General features: G+C 47.7%; 1 protein-coding gene across 3 annotated transcripts in view; it reads left to right on the top strand.

Moving 5' to 3' along the window:
• MERTK (MER proto-oncogene, tyrosine kinase) overlaps positions 1-19716 on the top strand; it is a 538988-nt gene that overhangs the window by 427220 nt on the left and 92052 nt on the right. The gene's annotated exons all lie outside the window — the stretch shown is intronic.

The raw sequence follows: 19716 nt of genomic DNA, 5'->3' as shown, positions 1-19716 counted from the left end.
CCACGTATGGTGTGAGTGTTGATGAGCGGATCTCCCATTGGGTCCCCTCCGTTTTGGCACGAAGGGAACCGTGGATAAAAGGGGGCTGGAAACACCACTACCATGTCGATCTCCTGAGTTCTCACGAACGAAGGAATACAGGAGCCAAGTATCCTGCAACCAAGAGGATGAACCGAGGAATCGCTGGTGACCCGCTGAAGGACTGCTCCTCTGCACTGCTGTCGCCTTGTGAAACCCTTTTTACCTCTGATCGAACCAGAAGGCCTGTACTGGTACTTCGACCCTTGGAATAGCGGGGACAGCTATTCTCGGCATCTTCACCATCTCCTGCACCTAAGCCTTCGGAAGTGTCTCTGGGCCATCCAGCAGACTGACCAGCCTACACAGGAGTCTTGCTCTGTAACCGCCGCCAGGTTGTGTTGTATTTCTAGTCCTGGTCACTCTCACACGATTCGTACACTTGGCGTTCCCAGGTCTGAAGTGAGTAGTGTACATTTGACTGAGATACACACGGCCGCTCCGTTGCCCTGCTGTGGTAACAAACTTTGCGGGTTCACTTCGTTTGGGACATCTTTAACTCAACTCTGCTACTGCAGAATCTAGACGACGACGAGACGTCCCTTGCTCTCCTGAACCTGCCAGCGACTGAAACTGACGCGGAGAAGCCTGGGTCTGCTTGCATCGGGGACCGGTGAGTAGCATAGCTAGGAACTGGTGGCCCTCCTGCAGGAGCCCATAGCTTTTCCCCGCTGTGTCAAAACAGCACGCCTTTCCGTACTCGCGCTCTGCTTCTGCCCACAGTGGAGGCTGCGCTTGAGTTGCGGAACTCTGTTCTTCTTCATTTGTGCACTAAACTGAACTGCCTGATTCCCTCGAAGAGACTCCCCCTTTTGCCCATTGGCACCAGCGTGTGCAGGTACTTTTGAGCACAAGGCTCCACTCTTCGTAGGGCTCGGACTTCCTTTTAGTTAGGTGCCTCTGAAGGCGGACTGGGTCTAAGCATTATTTCGCACTGCCTGTTTTCCTTCCCTTTTAGGTGGACTACACATTTTGTGCATCTAACACTTGAGACTTGTTTGTATCTGTATATATATTGTATTGGTATGGTATGTGTTGGTTTACTAGAGTTGTATTGTGATTTCTCGCTACGGTCATTGTTTTAAAGGCCTTGGAATAAATGTGTATATATTTTTAATATAACACCTGTTTGGAGTAGTTTGTAAGTGTCCTTGCTTTGAGTGCTCATTGCGGGCTTTCAGTCACCCTCACCCCTCTTGAGACCTAGTCTTGACCACCGCGATCGCTACCCTGATTGGTCTGGCTTGTCCAGAGGTTACCCTGTTCCAAGTAATTAGGTTGGCCTTCTGAACTTCTGCGCCGCCAGGACAGAGTTCAGAAATCCGTCTTAACACTTCTAATCCCTCATCTGGGCTCTTCCGTAACCTATGCAACACTCTCTCTCTCTCCATTCTACCCTCTGGTCCGACACACTTTGGATGTGCTCCTCTCTTCAGACATCCCCCTCTCTATCCCTCTCACCACTCCTCTCTCTTGGACTGACCACTTTCTGCTTTCCTCTCAACTGAAACTCTCTGTCCCTCAGACAAAGCCCACCCCAGCACTGCCACCTACCATCTCGGTCATTCAGCCCATGAAACATGTGTCCGTGTATACCTTGCCTCTACATTCTCTGCTCCTCCTACTCCTGCGGCTGACTCACACTCTGACTCAGCACTCTCTAACCTGCATCTTTCTATCTCCAACACTCTGGGCATCCTTTCCCCTGTCATAAGAATCCGTCTGAAGCCTACCTCCAAGTGAAACTCTCGGTATGTCTCCAACCTCGCCACCCTGAAACGCAAGTGCAGGGTGGCTAAGAGGATGTGCAGGGCTTCGGGCGCATCCTCTGACAAACTGGACTGCCGCCTGCTCCAAAGGCAATACAGACTCTCTGTCCTGTCCAAGAAGAGAGTCCACATCCAAGCCTGTGTCTCTGCGGCCTCTAACAACATGGCCAAACTCTTGAAAATCTGCAAGTAGCTGGCCAATCGTGCTTTAGGCTCCACCTCTTCTGTTCCCTCTCAGGCCCTCTGCATGACTCTGGCTTCTCACTTCACCACTAAAACTCAGGACATCCTGTCCTTGCTCTCCTCTTTCTCTCCCTCTACCTCTGCTGGCCCTCCTGGCCACCTCTGACTCTCCACCTCCTTTCTCCTCTTTCTCTATGACAACACCTGACAACGTTTCTAGAAAAGTCCAATCTATGAAAGTGTTGTCCCAACAGGTGCACCCCTGCTCCTCCAGAACCATCAAGGACCACATTGACACCCTCGCTCCAGCCTTGGACGATTTCTGTATTCACTCTTTTGCCACTGGATCTTTCCCCTCTCCCATCAAGTACTCCCTTGTGCACCCCCTCCTTAAAAAGCCTTCTGCCTATCCTACCTGTCCTGCAAACTATCGCCTGATCTCTAGCACTACTTTCTTGGGCAACTTCCTGGAATAGCTGGCCATCTCTCAGCTTACTCTCCACACTCAATCTGTTGGTTGTCTCCATGACCATCAATCTGGCTTCAGAGCAACCAGAGGCACGGAAACTGCTCTCCTGGACACCCATGAAGATCTGCTCTCTAATCTTGACTACAGCCTTCCTTCTGTCCTCATCTTTGACCTTTCCTATGCTTTTAACACGGTCAATCGCACCATCCTGAACAATCGACTTTGTGAGAACCTGGGCATCACAGATCAGGCCTTAGTGGTTGACCTCCTTCCTTCTTGGCTGACCCTCCCAGGTCCAACTTGGGTCCTTTCTCTCCACGACCTCTGTCTCCACATGTATTCCCCAGGGCTCTATCCTCACACCCTGGCTCTTCAATGTCTACTTGGCCCCTTTGACCCACCTGATCTCTACCTTCTACTTTCAGTATTATGCAGATGACACTCAGCTCTCGTTCAGGCTCCCCTTAGCCGCCTTTTCACTCTCGCTCATTCCTGTCTATCCGGATTCAGGATTTGTGCGCCTCCAACAATCTCTGCCTTAATGCCAGTAAGATAGAGATCCGTCTCATTGGAAGCCCTGCTCCAGCTTTCCCTCTCTCAGCCTCCCTCCTTGGGCCCTCTTCCTTCGCCTTCCTGTGAGGCAAAAAACCTTGGTGTCATCTTCGACTCCACTCTTTCCTTCTCTCCTCACATCACAGACCTTGCCAAGAAGGCCCACTACCAGCTGCACCTCCTCAGGGGTATTCTTCCTTTTCTCACTTTCCCCCAAAGCTCACTTTCTCTAGAGACCTGGTTCTCTCCAGGCTGCACTACTGCAACAGCCTCTTTCTCAATATGTCTTCTCTACTCTCTGCCCTTTGCAGCTAATCCAGAACAGGACTGCAAGACTTTTCCTTTGCCTCAAGCCCAGGGACCGTATATCTCCAGCCCTGAAATCTCTCCACTGGCTTCTGATGGCTGCAAGGATCAAGTTCAAGACCCTCTGCATCGTCCACAAGGCTTGCTTGGGCTGGGCCCGCACTACATCCAACTCCCTCTTCCTAAATACCTTCCATGCCTCAGCTACCTCCAACTCTCTGAGAGTCACACGCTTCACTAGGCAGACAGTGGGTGTATATCTCTCTCCTCTGCAGGTGCCTCCCTATGGAATGGCCTCCCTGCCCCTCTCAGACTTGAGCCGGACCACCTGAAGTTCTGGAAGCAGCTCAATACCTTCCCTTTCTCCTCTGCTTTCTCTCCCTCCCTTGCTTTCCTACCTGTCTGCTGCACCGACTAATTGCTTGGCTACCCTCTGAGTCTTACTGGATGCCAGGCTCCTCCATGATCAGTCTCCCCTTCACTGCCTTCAGGCCTACCCAACATTTAGGGGCTGTAACTGTAACCTCCACAGTCCCCTGCCTCCTTGCACTTACCCAGTGCCGTGCTGCCCTGGATGCACTTACTCTGAGCAAATGCTGGCCTGATTTGACTTCCCCCTCCCTCTTCCTGGCACTTCTCCCTCTCCCTTTCCCCTGCACTTGGTGTTGTCACACTTGCACGATCTGAATGACACAAGACCTAGTAAGATCATTTGTATTGTCCTCCCTCTGTCTCCCCTCCCTTGTCTAGACACGCCTAGCAACACTTGTGTACAGGCGTGTTATAAATGACATATCATATTACATCTTGGGATGGGGCTTGGATCCCCTGTGAGTTAATCTGCATAATACAGCCTTCTCTACCCTTCTCGACCAGGGCTGCAGTTTCCTTATCCCATTGAAAGAGGACAGCAGAAGGTGATCCTGGGTCGGAAAGCAGTGCAGAGTCTGCTTACCCAGCTTATTTGCAAGTCCACTATTGGTGCTATATTCGTTTTTATGAACTGAGTGCAATTTATGTTAAATGTTTGTTTATTTGTGTGGTTTGTGCAGTGCATCCTGTCACCTTTGTCTGCATCCAAGCCTTATGGGCCTTGTGTTTTTTTAAAAAAAATTTTTTAAATTATATAGTTTATTACAAACCTTTCATTTAGGACAACATTACAAAAGAAATTTTCCTAAAAACATTCATCAATAAGATAAATTAATTTCATTTAGGTCCGTTTTTGTTTCCATTTAAAAAGCCTTTACACGCTTTCTTTAATAATTTTCGATGGACTGCTCCATTACGTTACTCCAAAATTGAATAATCCTGAAGACTAGGGCTTTGTTATTTCCCTGAAGAATCTGTGCCAATATTTCAATTGCATCATAAGATATTCCTGCTTGTGGGAGCATGTCTCTAAACAAATTTCTTTTTTCAGTGAATGGCGTGCATTCCATTATAATGTGGTATAATGACTCCACGATTTCTGGTTGCTGACAGAATCGACAGTATTTCAGTGCTGTTGGCAACTGCTTTGTGTTGACCAGAACTTCCCGCGTAAGCAGCAAATTAAGGCGCAGATGCAGAAAAGTATCTCGAATATGTTGTGCTGGAAAGATATTTAGATATTGCAGAAGTTGATTCATAGCTCTTGTATCTATCTCGCAATTCAATGCAAGCTGATATTGCACCTTGAGTTGCATCGTTCTAATCCAGTCATTCTGTTGATGACGAAGTTTAAGCATCTCCATCTGTATATCTGCATTGTGCAACATTATCATAGCAGCCTTTTTCCATTCATTTAAAACTCTGTCATTTACGGAAGCATGTATGGAGCGCAACATCTCTATTGCTGGGATGTGATCATCTATCACAGTCTTTCTAAAAAGGTCTAGATGTTTCCAGGTTACTATGGACTCCAATGATTGAATGGCTATCTCATATTGAATACTCAGCATAGGGTAGGCCGCTGGCAAAGCTAGTATTTTACGCCAGAAGATCCCTTGTATCTGCTGCCATATTTTCCGATCTAAGTTTAGCATGGTTTCACTGCCATATGCTAAAATGGCAACTACCTTCTGTCTATAATAGGTGATTACTGGCTTCATCGATGTATCAAATTTATTGTGTAGCAGTAGTTCTTGTTGTGCCAACAAAAGAGCCTTGGACTTTAAATGAACCGCCCAGTCTTTTTCAACCTATGATTGATTAAGCCATATTCTGAGATATTTAACAATTTTTACCTGTTCCAATTTTTTCCCCTCAAGGAAAATTGGCAGGAGTTTATGTTTGGTACTGGCTTGATATGTCAGGGTCATTATTTTTGATTTCTTTGTGTTAATCACCAAATCATTAGTTTTCATATAGTCTTCCAGATTTCTTCGGGATTTCTGAAGCCCCATTTGTGTTTTGTCTAGTATCACTAGATCGTCAGCATACATGATATAAGGCAATGGGATTGTATTCACTTTTGGAGGATTGGCTGTCGTAAAGCATTGATTCTCTGCTATACCCGAAGTATATATATTAAATAGGGTTGCCACAAGGGGACAACCCTGTTTCAATCCATTCCAGGTCCGAATCCGAGTAGATAATGCGCCATCCTTAGACAATATTATTTTAATAGTTGTATTTGTGTACAATTCTTTTATAGCTTCTAACATCGAAGGCTAGTTGCAAATGAATGAATATTGCATAAATAGGTATTTTCTTATTTATCGATTCAAGTTTTAGGATATTCAGTAGAATCAAATTAATATTAGTACCAATGTGCTTCACAAAGCATGTTTGCCTTGGATCTTGCCTTTAATTTATTTGTGCCCAATCTGTTAGTCTCTGCAGCAATAGTGATGCGAAGACCTTTCCGAGAGGGTCTAACAAGGCTATAGGGTGGTAATTAGCCAATGTTTTCCTGTCGCCATGCTTAAAAATTGGTATAAGTGTGGCAGTTTTCCATGTCAATGGAATCATATTGCACTCTGATATGATTGCAAAAATCTGGCTACATAAATTCGCCCAGACTTCTGGGTTTCGTTTAAGAAGGGCATTACATAGACCATCAGGTCCAGGGGCCATGATGCATTCAAGTTTTTGATGTGTGTCCATATTTCTTCAAGGTCCCAATTGATGGTCCATTTCAATTTATCTTCGCCAAGGAGTTTATTCAAGATTTCATTTCTTTTCTTATAAAGCTCAGAAAAATAAGCTATCCACCCTTCTTCTGGAACATCGGGGATAAGGCAATACTGTTCCGGACATTTTCGGATTCAATAGATTCCATAAGTCTTTCGAATTTTTATTTTTCATCGCTTTTAAGATGTTCTCAGCATCATATTGACTTATCATCTTTGTTGTTTGTACCCAGTTTCTGTACGGCTGTTTTGCTTTTTTCACAAGTTTGAATTGCTCTTCTCGTCCCAGTTTTGCTACTATTTTGAGTTTCTTATGGAGATCCCTTTTTCCCCGCAATTTGGTTATTATAAATGTGCGTATGAGTCAGTCTAAGATTTCTTATCTGATGTTTAGAATGTTTAAAAGGGATCAGCAGCCATTCATACTCCAATTTCTCTATTCCTTTAAGGGAAGAGTTATAGAACGTTTCTGTTAGACCTTCGAGTTGACCATCGTTAATGCAAAGTCTGTTCATGCCGGTATTTAGCTCAAGGTAAGGAAGAGTACATTTTTCCTGAGGAGGTAGATTGGAAGTCCTGGTCACAGTGATTTTATGGTGATCACTGTTTACTGAATGGATATTACCTGTCTTGATAATTGTATCCTTTATTCCGTGGGAAATATAGATATAGTCAAGGAAAGCAATTGATGTGCCTTTTGTCGATGTCGGTTTGGGCATACCATCATCAATTATAGACCATTCAAGGAGGGTCATTGTTCTTTTAGACAATTCTTTCATCCACCATTGGACTCTGGCAGGTAATTTCTCATAAGGGATTATAAGCCTGTTAGGATCGAACAGGTGGATGTTTAAATTTACCACAAACAATATATTCAATTTCAGTAAATTTTTCGCTCGCAGTATCCAAGGCTGAAAAAACAGTATCCATGAAAGTCTCAACATTAATAGCTACTGGGTTCCAATAAAAATTCATAACACCGATTATTTTTGTTCTCCATATTGTACTTGTTGTTCATCATCTCCCACATGTTGTGTCTCAGTATGATATTCTAGAATAGTAAATTGTGTCCAAGGATTAGGATTAGTTGTTTCCAATACTTCAAGCCTTGCATCCATTTTAATCAGTGTTAGCAGTCCAGCAGAAGGGCGCCCTTTGGAACAATGGATTACTGGATTCATATAAGTCAAGTAGCCATCACATAATGGTTGTTTGTAAATCCACGTCTCCTGGAGGCAAATTATCTTATATTTGACTAAATCATTATTTTCCCTTTGGAACATATGTACTGATCCTCTTGAATCCCATGAGCAAAGACTAAGCGAAGCATTCTCATTTATATGTAATTGTTATGGTTGTCTCTTCTCTTGGGATCTGATTGGTGCTTTCCACGTCTCAAGGTCTCTCCATATAAAATGTTTGGTCGCATTCTGGGTTTCCCTCTTTCTTAGAGTGTCACTTCTACTACTATGGTGATGGGTCCGTCTCTTTCCCGGAAACTCTGTTACAGTTTTATTCATTTGCTGTAAATAAGATTTAGATTCTACGGGTGTATTATTTGTTTCTTGCTTCAAACATTTGAGCTTACAAGTCTTACTGGGAGTTTTGTCTTTAATTCTTGAACAGCAAAATCCCAGTTTATAGAAGTGGTGTTCTTTTTCCATCACCTTTTACATGATTTGCTGGGAATTAAATTGTATCCATACTCTATCCATAATTGTGTCATGGATAAATTCTACCAGCTTAATGTCATCTGACACAATGGATCAGAGTTGTGGTATTGCATATATGAGGCGAATGAAGTTTGTTCTATTTAAAATGTATCTAAAATCAATCCATCATTCATTCATTCGATTCTCTCAATTTTTATTATATTCCTTGATTCATTGCACCGTGGATCGATAAATGTTGGTAGTTTTAATCCGGTATCTCGTAGTTCTGGTGTTTTCATTCTGTGCAGGTATTCAACCGGATGTTCATTATCAGATGTTAAATCTATCGCAGTCAACAGTTCTCCATTAGTACATCAAAGTCGATATCAGAAATGTCTTTGCATGAGAGTTCCACTATTTAAGTATGAAAAGTATAGCCTTCTTCGTATTTGTCCAAAATAGTCAGTGATCCATCTTCTTCAATTAAACTTTCTTTGTGCAATGAGTATTGTTCTGCATCCACGTGAACAGATAAGTTCATCGATGTTTCATGTTGGAGCCATTATTCTGTTACATGACCGCTGGATGGTTCTTTATCCATTAGACTGTGATCTTTCATAGATGATTGAATTTCTTTTTTTTTGTGTCAAGATTGTTTCCACCCTTTTGTTGGTGTTTCACTATTGTCAAAACTGGTATTATTAGATTTCTCAGGAAAGCCCTAGAGCCATTTTTCGCTGTTTTCATTTTTTTTATCGAATCTTGTCTCGGTTTTGAATGTTTATTATTGATCTTCCTTAAGGTGCTAGATTCACCTTGTTTATTCCGTACAAGAATCGAAAAATGTTTGGTTCCTTGGGCCGACACAGAGTTTTTAAGGGGCTTATTTAGATGGATGTTTTGCTTTGTTTTATTTGTCGAATTGGACCTCAGCGAAGAGTTTCGAGCTGGCGAATGATTCCGCGGGGTAAGCTTTGTTGAGGTTCCTTGATTTACAGTTGCTAAATGTACATCATCAGTGGTCAATTTCTCGTCAGTGTCTTTAGAAGATTTTATTGGTTGCTGAGAGGCGCTTTGAGTCGTTCTTATTTTATGGTTTTGATGTTGTAAAATTAGACCTTCACTCAAGTTACTTGTTCTGTCTTTTTGAGAATGGATAGAAGCAAACATCTCTATCATCGCAGATGTCATCTGCGCGGTTACTCCTGGCTATATCAAATAATCTGGATTGCCATTGATTTGTTGCCTTTGCCTCTATATTCAATCGGCTTTGGATTTTATTTACAGACACCTCTAGGTGTATTTGTTTAGAGTGAATTAATGCCAACAAAGTAGCCTGGTATTTCATTGTATCTGTCATAGATTCCTGTAATTTAAGAAAAGGAACAAGGCCATGGCTTGATGCTGCCATCAACAGGTTCTGTAAATCCAGGATTGTTGTTGGTATTACATCTGGATGTAGTCCTCTCGATGGTGCACATTGGCATTTGTTTGATAAAATATCCTCTTGGATGTTTCTCGCCACCTCTTGTGGATTCCATATATCTGGGATGTCAGTTTCCAATTTACATGGTTGGCTTTCAAGACCTGTCAAATTTCGTGTCAAGGCTGTTTGTGGAGTTATATTTGGTATTGGGTGGATTGGTTCCTTTTTTCATGATTACTCACTAGTAATTCAATCTTAGTAATGTCGAGAGACAAACGCGCCAAACAAGATTTGTCTCTCGGCGGCATTAATGGCGAGGTGGGAGCAGTCTTGATTCCTTGCTCATATTTTTTTTCCCACATTTGCTTCGGCAGAATTGCTCTATTTTTCCGAGACAGAGGTGTTGTATCGAAGGGAACACATTAAAACTGTCTACGCTAATACACTTTCGCATTTTGTTCCATTTTCACATGGCCTTGCGAGGCTTCATTAGTTCTAATGTCCTTATTAGACTCTGCGTTTGCCGATGCAGAGTATATTTTATGCATAGCTTCAACTGACAATAGCAGTTGCTGTCGACTTTCTTCGCCATTTCGTTTTTCCGTCACCAACTCCATAGCCTCTTGCACAGGCAGTTTAGACAGAGGCAACCGCTGAGTCATATAAAGACTATGGGCCTCATTACACGGTAGGCGGTAGGGACATACCGTTACCGGTAAGGGATTACCGGTATCGGTAAATCCCCTCCCCAATCACGAACCGGACATACCGCTATTAGCGGCACCGCAAAGTACGGTGGCACTATTAGCGGCAAGTCCGTGAGCGCGCGGCCCCTCAGACCGGAAATAGCGGCATAGCGCTAATATCACGGCATCACGAGCCATGCGTACATGGCAATACCGGCATGTAGTAGACCCAAAGAACCCTTACCGGCAAGGCGCTAATACCGGCATCGCGAACCACACGTTAAAAGAGCACAGCAGAGTTCCCACCTGCCACAGGTGGACAAAATCAGCACAGGTGGAGGCAATGGAGATTGGCAGCACAAAAGAGCACACCACACCCCTCCCCACACCCATTCCCACACCAAGATGGATGCAATACTAGCAGCATTACATGGGCTAGAGGACATGATAGCTGTGCAGCAGCTACAACAACAGGCAGCACAGAGGAGACGCAGGAGGAGGAGGAGGAGGGCAAGACAGGCGCAGCAAGCACCACCAGTGCACCTAGTGATACCACAGAGGCAGCCACCAATACCCAGGATCAGAGCCAGTCCAGTCAACCTAACCCCTGAGCAGATACACACCCTGTACCGTCTGGACTGGGATACCATCACCACCATAGTAGACATGATATACAACGACATTGTGAGTCTTATTGACATCCGTACTGCCATCCCCCCTCTACTGAAGGTAGTAACAGTGCTCCACTTCTTGGCCACAGGCACCTACCAGCATACGGTAGGTCAGATGCATGGCATATCACAACCAGTATTCTCACGCACACTGAACCAGGTGCTCGATGCCCTCCTGCAGCACACAAGTCAACACATATACATGCCACGGACTGCCCAGGAGATCTCCAACACCAAAGTTGGCTTCCATTCACTGGCAGGCATCCCAAGTTGCATCGGGGCCATCGACTGTACCCATGTAGAACTGCTGGTCCCACATGCCAATGAGGTAGTGTACCGTAACAGAAAGCAATACCACTCCATCAACGTCCAAATGGTATGTGACTCCAATAAGATCATCACACATTGCTGTGCCCGATATCCCGGTTCAACCCATGATGCAATGGTCCTGCGGAACTCGACAATACCACGATACATGGAGCGACATGCTGGACAACGTTCGTGGCTACTTGGTGAGTAGCAGGCCGACCACATGTCAGTGTGATGTGGATTGTGAGTGGGGGGGGTGATGCATACTCCAACTGTGCGTGAATGGGGGGGGGGGAGATGCATACTCCAACTGGGCGTGAACTTGTGTCATGAGAAGAATGGACATACATATTTGCATCACTGTACAGTGAGGCAGCCCACAATGGACCAGAGACAAAACCACATGCCGGAAGTGAGTGCCACGGCAAACATATCAATCCATTACGCCAAACAGGCCATTCCAAACAACATGCACACCGCACAACACACCATTCCCCCATTACACAAATCAGCAACATGCATATCAAAATCACAACTGAAATGTACGCTGAACAACATCAGAAATGGTCCGCGCACATGAGTGCATACAAATGGATCCCCTGTAGCCATTGTGGTGAGGCACACCCGTACCCCACCACTGAATTGCCATCAAACAGCATGGGGACATCAACTAAGGAATGGCAGTGTACTAGCAGTGTGGCACTAACGTTGCCAGGGCCAGGAAACACAAATCACTTAAACTCTGGCGGGACATGGCAATCCCTGCTGTATGCATGCATGGTGCATGTCCACTTGCAAGGACCACCTCACCTTCCCACATTGCAGTTACCCTGATTGCCATGCGTGCTTGGATCAGTGGATGTCGTTGAATATGCAATGTTTGTTTGTGTGATATGTGCACGCTCCACATCATGTAGACACTTACACATACCCATTGTTGCACCCATGCAGGTGATGCAGGTTATCCCCTGAAGAGGTGGCTCCTTACCCCTGTGCGGAACCCACAGAACAGGCACGAAGAGGACTACAATCATGCACACACCCGTACCCGCGTGGTGATCGAGCAGACATTCGGCCTATTGAAGGAACGCTTCCGGTGCCTCAGCAGGTCGGGCGGGGCACTCCTGTACGGGCATGAGAAGGTGGCCAAGATCACCATGGCATGTGTCATGCTTCACAATATGTGTATCAGACGGAATGTGCCAATGCCCCCTGACATAGAACTGCGACCACCGTCTGAGGATGATGACGGGGATGAGGATGGAGGAGAGGGGGCTGCAGGTCATGCAGGTGGCGATGCCCATGAGGGACGTGCTGTGCGGCAGCACCTGATAGACCATTGTTTCTGATGCACATGGATTAGGAGGGTGCAATTGGTGTTCAGCTCAGGGCACGGGGTGTATGGAGGACATAATCACAGTGCACCCTTCAACAATAAAGCACACATACACAATTATCAATGTCCAGTCATGTGATTATCCATGCCATTACGTGTGTATTGAGCATTATGACATTCAAACGTGCATGTACCCTCCACCCCAACAACACTCACCCCCTCCCCCCACAACTCCCCCAAACACCCTCACCCCCCTCCCCCCACAACTCCACCGAACACCCTCACCCCCCTCCCCCCACAACTCCACCGAACACCCTCACCCCCCTCCCCCCACAACTCCCCCAAACACCCTCACCCCCCTCCCCCCACAACTCCACCGAACACCCTCCCCCCCTCCCCCCCTCCCCCCACAACTCCACCGAACACCCTCACCCCCCTCCCCCCACAACTCCACCGAACACCCTCACCCCCCTCCCCCCACAACTCCACCGAACACCCTCACCCCCCTCCCCCCACAACTCCACCGAACACCCTCACCCCCCTCCCCCCACAACTCCACCGAACATGGTGTGCACATCAGTGCTGCATTAGTTCCCAAGTGTCAACAGGGACAGGCTGGCCCTACTTCCCTCCTCCACTACCACCATTGGGGGGTTGTGAGTCTGACCGCCGCAAGGACCGGCTGGACCTGCGCAGGATGGTTGTCTGGTCGGAGCTAGTAGACGAGGGCGTGGCTGGTTGATCTGCTCCCTGTGAGTGACGCATGCTCTCCATCGCCTCAGCAATGCGCGTTAGGACCTGCCTCACAGCGGCCATCTCGTCACATAGGCGCGTCGTGTTGCTGTCCATGGCAGCTTTCATGTCCCTTGACAACACCCGGATCTCCTCCCTGGTCGAGGCAGCCTCGCTCACTTGCCGGGCAACCAGGGCATTGAGCTCCTCCTGGCGCTGGCGTATCAGGCTCATGGTGTCGTCTGCGGCCCTGCCCCTGTTACTCCTCGGCGCAGCTTGCTGCATGTGGCCGACATCAGGTGAGCTCGCCACGGGACTGAATGACCCATCCATTGCATCTCCGGCATGCACCTCATGGATGCTGCCATTGGATGTGTTGCATGGGCTGTGGAGTGGGGACAGCTGGGGGCTGGGTGTACGCTGCCCTTCCGGTGTCGGACATGGGTCGTCCACATCACTCATAGGTGCCGTGGCTGCTGCTTCCCCAACGGAGCTATTGGCTGCGGACGGCGTGCCTTCTGGCACTGGCTCCTGAGTGGTGGGGGTGGGTGGTGGGGGTGCTGCCACAGTGTCGGATGGCATTTCGACCCTTGGTGTGGTCGTTGCGTGGGTGGCTTTTGAACGCTGGGCCACTCCAGATATCCCAGTGCCCCTCGATGTACTGGGCCTGGTGCCTGCATCCTTTCCCTTGGCCTGCTTTTTGGGTGGTGGGGCCTGCGTTGCAGAGTCCAGCTCCTCACTGTCAGATTGTGACCCTGTGGGGGAGCAAGACAGGGATAACATCAGTGATGGGTCAACGTGCATCATGCATATGTTGTTGTTGCTGCAGTTCTTTGGATTTGGACATCTACTTTGGGCCTGCAGGTTGTTGGCCAGATGGGTGGGTCATCCGGACATGTGTCAGGGTGACACGTGTGTGAGGTGCTGCATGCATGTGGTTGTGTGGGGATGTGCAGGGCATATATGCAGGGTTGTGTACATGTGTGTGTGATGACCCCATCCATTAGCTGATTCCCAATTCACATTTGGGGGAGGGACTCATGCTTGGCATTGCTGTGTCTTGCGTGGTCACTCACCTCCGTCTGACGTTGTTGCCACACCACACTCCATTCGGCCCACTCCCTCGATGGATTCTATGCCAATGGTGCTGGCACATGTCTCCTCCCACTCCTGCATCTTCATCGGGGATCCACCTCCACCTCCTGTGCCCATGGCCAGATTCCTGTTGGCCGATAAAATGCTGCGTACACGGAGGCGCAGATCATCCCACCGCTTGCGCACGTCCTTTACGGTGCGGGGGGTGGAGCCCACCGCACTGACTTTCTGCGCCACCTCAGCCCAGATTTCCTTTTTTCTCAGGAGTGCCGGGCGCCGCATGTCGCTAGCGAACACTACGTCTGCATTTGCAGCCAGGGTGTCTGCCAGCATTTTCAATTCCTCGTTTGAGAAGCGTTCTTTGCGCTGGCGCGCATCGGCTTTCTTTAGGGCCTTGGGCATTGTTTGTTCTTCTGGGATGTGGTTTTGCCAGTCGTGGTGTTGCTGCAGGTCCTGAGTGCAGGGGATGGCAATGGATTGTGTTTTTAAAGATGGCCGCCGGGCTCTTTCCCGTTCCGGTGCGATGACGCTATTTCCGGTTCCGGTGTTTTACGGTGACCGCTAATAGCAGTGACCGCTAACAGCGGTGACCGCTAATAGCGTGCAGCATGAGGGCGGAGGTGCTATCAGCACTTTGGTCGGAGCCGGTAAGGTGCTTTTCCGCCATGGCGGTAGGGTCATTTACCGGCATGGCCCTATGCGCGTGTCCGCTAACTCGTAATGGAACGCTATTAGCGGTCTCCTGCGATGGCGGACACGCTAATAGCGCCATGACGGTAAATCACATTTTTTAGCGCCTACCGTGTAATGAGGCCCAATGATTCTCGTCTCCTCATACAAGAGTTACATCCTGCTCCTCATCCCCATGAAAGTGTCATGATGCCTACCCCCGGGCATCCGGATCGAGTCCATCAGCCCCGGGAGCAGGCATCCAGATACTCATTAAAACCCCAACAGCCCTGGCTGGGGGCTGTTTGGATTCAGTCCTGGCGCCTTAGGCGCCAGGCTCATCATAGAAATCAGTCCTGGCTCCATAGTCGTCAGGCTCATAGACTTTACTTACCTTATGCAGACCATGCTGCAATTGAGTCCAAGCCAACGTGAGGCCTGGATGGGACTATTTTATTACAGGGACTATTTTTTTACTCGGGTGTGGTTCTGGGGAACTTCTTACATGGGACTACTTTGCAGGCTATTTAAACCACACCCGAACAGCAGCTCATGCTTCGTGTTATTCTGCATCCAGCAGCGTAACGCTCACAGTGTCTGCAAGTCAGCTTTCAGTCTTCTGCTACGCCCGCCTCGAATCCGGAGCTCCTAGACAAAAGGAAAAGAAAGGAGAAGAGGTTAGATCACAGACATTATTTGATTCCTTACCTGATTCCGGACCCACCACATCTCCGAGCCTGGAAAGGACATTATTTCAGCACGCGTCGCTTCGCCAGCAGCGGCGCCGCGATTTACTCACCAGTCCACCGCATCTTTCAACTCGGCGCTGCCTCCATCATTTTCTTCGTCGAAACCCAGCACCTGGGGGGAAAACAAAAGGAATAACAAGGTGAGCTGAGAAAACCGACAAAGACAATCTCTTTGCCACCATAGGCTTACCTGCTTTACCACCGGAGGTATTATCCTTTAATTCGCTGCATCTTTCTATGCCGCACCTATAAAGGCAGAGAAAACAGCAAGTTAAACTCATGCAACTTTTACCGGACAGTGTTTGGTAATACAGACTCTTACCTGAACGCCATCAGCTGCCTCCAGGCAATATTCTTTTGGACCCAGCTGCAACCTAACGAGGGCATGGAACAAGAGTGAACATCGGACATATTGAACACTTTGAACTTTATAGACACTGGAGTCAATATTCCTCCGGAACTCCTCCACTACCTTCAAACCAGTGAAGTAACTGGTATCTACGCGCCCCTGCATGCCATGCAGGATAGAGAGCTCATCATTTAAAAACATAAGGTGAGGTTACCAAGAGGGGATATCGGAGGTGATACGTGGGGAGAACGAGAACAGTTGGGGGGGGCATCACTAAAGTCCACGGGTGGCTAAATCCCTTTCTCCACTTGCAGGAGAATACTTCTACGAGTCCAGCAGACAAGATTAGGGGGGCCAGTCCAGACTGTCATCTCTTCACTACGCATCACGTTGGTGGAGACCGCAGCTGTCCGGGTCCGATCGACGCCCCTGTGGGAACCAGGTGAGCGTAACAGAAAGGCATCTTCGGCTATTACATCGCTTAAGGTAAGGATCTGTTCACTCAACTGCAGTGAAGCTGACGGATGTTGTTTCCTCGATATCAGTGTTAGACTCTGCTTGCATAGGTAGGACAGCGGCTCCAACAAGGAGTGTATGCCACAAATGGGCAAGATGTCTCAAATGAAGCAGAGGGCGGGGTAACACAGAGGGCGACACAGGGTATGCCGCAGCCTCCACTCTGCCTCCCAAAGACTCCACAAGACTCAGCTGACTCCGCGGGTCAGTTGTGTTTTTGATTGTAAAGCTCTTCCTTTCCGCAGCAAAGTGATGACTGACTGCAGGATTCAAAGGCCCAAAGAGCACCACGAAAAATCACAAATAGCTCACCTTCTCCTCGGCTTCTCCACAAGACTCAGCTGATTCCTTGTGGGCCTTGTACAAAGCAACGTTACATTGTGAAATGACAAAACAAAAATCACAACCTAAAATGACATAACCAGTTAGTATAACAAAACCATCCTTATTTCCAAGCAAAATGAAAGGGGGCAAGTTGAACGGAATACATATATAAACAAATAATTCTAAACGAAAAGGAGTAAAGCACAATACAATTTTGTTTCAGGATCAAAATTGGGAAGGGAGAATTAAAAAAGGAAAAATGCAAGGAAGATACAGGCTTGGGGATGCTTTGCGGAATGAGGCGTATGTCCTACAGAGGTGTGTGGGGGAAATAGAAACCCCATTAAAGCTAAAGGAAAGTGCCCATTTACAAACGCAATTTCATGTTAGCATAGCCAGAAAAGATGCAACATTGTGCAACATGTTGCAGCAGCTTAACATGATATAGCATGGCATAACATAACATAGTGTAGCATGCCAGACCTAGGAAATCCCCCATTTCCAAGCCATACAGAGCATAGCAAAGATAGCACACGTAGGAAAATCATGGCACAGCATAGCATACCAGACAAATTATAATGTAACCCAGCATTACAGCACCACAAGGGTAGCACGTCCCACATATGATCTTACAATGGGTGCAAGGAGGATGAGTTATAGTGGGCAAGGGGTAAGCAAAGAATGAGACGGGGGAATATAACAGGATTAGAAACCCGCAAGAACCAGGCACATTTTGTAGCAAGCCCACCTGCACACCCTGTCCCCACACAGCACGAAGCACCCATGATCCACTCCACACACCCAAAAGCCCTGCTCCAGACGCAGCCCTTCCAGTTTTGCAGTCGGCTTCTCTGCTTCTGCTATGAAAATGGAGAGCAGTAGCCGAGAACAGGCCCAGGAATAAAAAAAGGATGAATACTCCGCCCTTGATAACTTTGCTACATTCTGCCCTGAGACACATTGCTCTTCCCTTGCATCCAGAGATGGTATGTCCTGCCTAGTGGAAAACATTTCTGGGGCCGTTTTCAATTCTCATGTAAGAGCAGGCTGGTAACTGCATTATGTCTGATCCTTTAAAACAAATGGTGCTTCCCAGAATCTGTATTTTTTGTTTGTTTTGGGTTCTGCATAATGCTAACACGTTGCCTTACATTTGTTTCCGAGCACTTGGAGACACTGCACCATGCTGCAAGGCCTAGAATAACTGAGCCGTTCAGAAAGCTGCATCAAGCGGAAGAGGCATCAGTGCACCGCAGGCACTGTGCCTGGCTCGGCCACATGGTCCTGAGAGGCACCCCGACAAAGCCTGATACCCTACATTTCCTTTCTGTGGACCAACTACCTGGGTGGACGCGAGGACCATTTTAAGTCATGTAATAGAATGCAATGTAATGTAATAGGCATTTATAGTGTGCCGTTATGACTGTAAGGGTCCCTGGTGGAAAAGAAAAGGGGCAGGCGGAGGAGGAGGGAAAAGTGGGCATTGTCAAATGCCTGGTCACAGTGAATCCGGGTTCGTGGTGCTTCGCTTCCGGTTCTTCCCTTGCCCTCCAGAGTTCCAACCAGTGGCAAGTTTAGGATAGGGTCTGACCCCCGAATCCCCCTCTGGGATGGAAGAGATAGAACAAGAACCCAGGGGCCAACTCCTCACACCACGAGGCATCTATTCCTGGATTACCATGGCAAAGGGACAGCGCAAGGCGTTGCCTGGGAAAGCTGGTGACAGCTGTGCAAATTGATGAAGATGTTGCACCAGAAGGCAGTCAAGGATGGAAGGAGGAGACCATCTAAAGGCCTGATGAACAATGACTGGAGACAGTGGCAGGCAGTCGCCAAGACATCAGCGGCTGGAAAGAGCAATAACAGGCTGCACAGAGAAAGAGGGAAAGAGACAGGTAAGGGGCAGGCAGGGAACAGCAGCAGTGCAAGAATAAGGAGAAAGCAGGGCAAACATACGGAACGTATTAAGACGCACCCATGTCAGGGAAAGCTGAATTTAAATTGCCTGCTGCTCCTGCAACGTGATAATTGCAGCAGGCGTCATTGCCTAGCAACGCAGGATGCCTTGCGCTGAGTAAAGACGCAAGGAGGCAATGTCTGGCCCTCCGTGCTTGTACGCCGTGGTCCGTATAGCGATGCCAATTTACGGTGTCCTACCGTGATGCCTGCCTCTGGCTCGGGGACCATGCATTGATCCACAACCTACAGCCTGCCGGCCAATCCATCCATTCTGCAGCCGCCAGTGTCAGTGGGCAGCCGCGGGCCACGAAGGTAATGGGCCCGTTGCGCAACAGGCATAGGTAAAAACAAAGGTCCGATTTTATGGAGATTCTAGTAGAGGTAGGGGAGATAGGTTAGTTCTCCAGCATGGGGTCTGGCATGGATTCACATGCTCATGAATATTCCCCGTCGTCAGGCTGGGAATCCTCGGTAAAGAAAAAACCAGTATCAGTTTCGTTTCTGATCTGTCTTTCGTAGCAGTAACCAATCACTGATCTCTGCGTCATACTGACCACAGCCAATGACTGCCCTCTACCTAAGCCCCGCCTCTGGCAGCCATCTTCAGATTTTTACCGCACGTTCAAGTGTTGGGATCCTCGTGCTATTGCTCTCGAGCGTTAGTGCTATTTTTTCATGTTTTTTCTCAAAAACTTCGATTTTTTTCGGTCAAAAAGAGCCTCAAGCTCCACCGATTCTTCATCCGATCAACGGGGACCCGTGTCGGATTC

The sequence above is a fragment of the Ambystoma mexicanum genome, chromosome 4q, assembly GCF_040938575.1.
Source record: "Ambystoma mexicanum isolate Mex_15411 chromosome 4q, UKY_AmexF1_1, whole genome shotgun sequence".
Classification (NCBI taxonomy): Eukaryota; Metazoa; Chordata; class Amphibia; order Caudata; family Ambystomatidae; genus Ambystoma; species Ambystoma mexicanum.
This window is presented reverse-complemented; position numbering and strand designations above follow the sequence as displayed.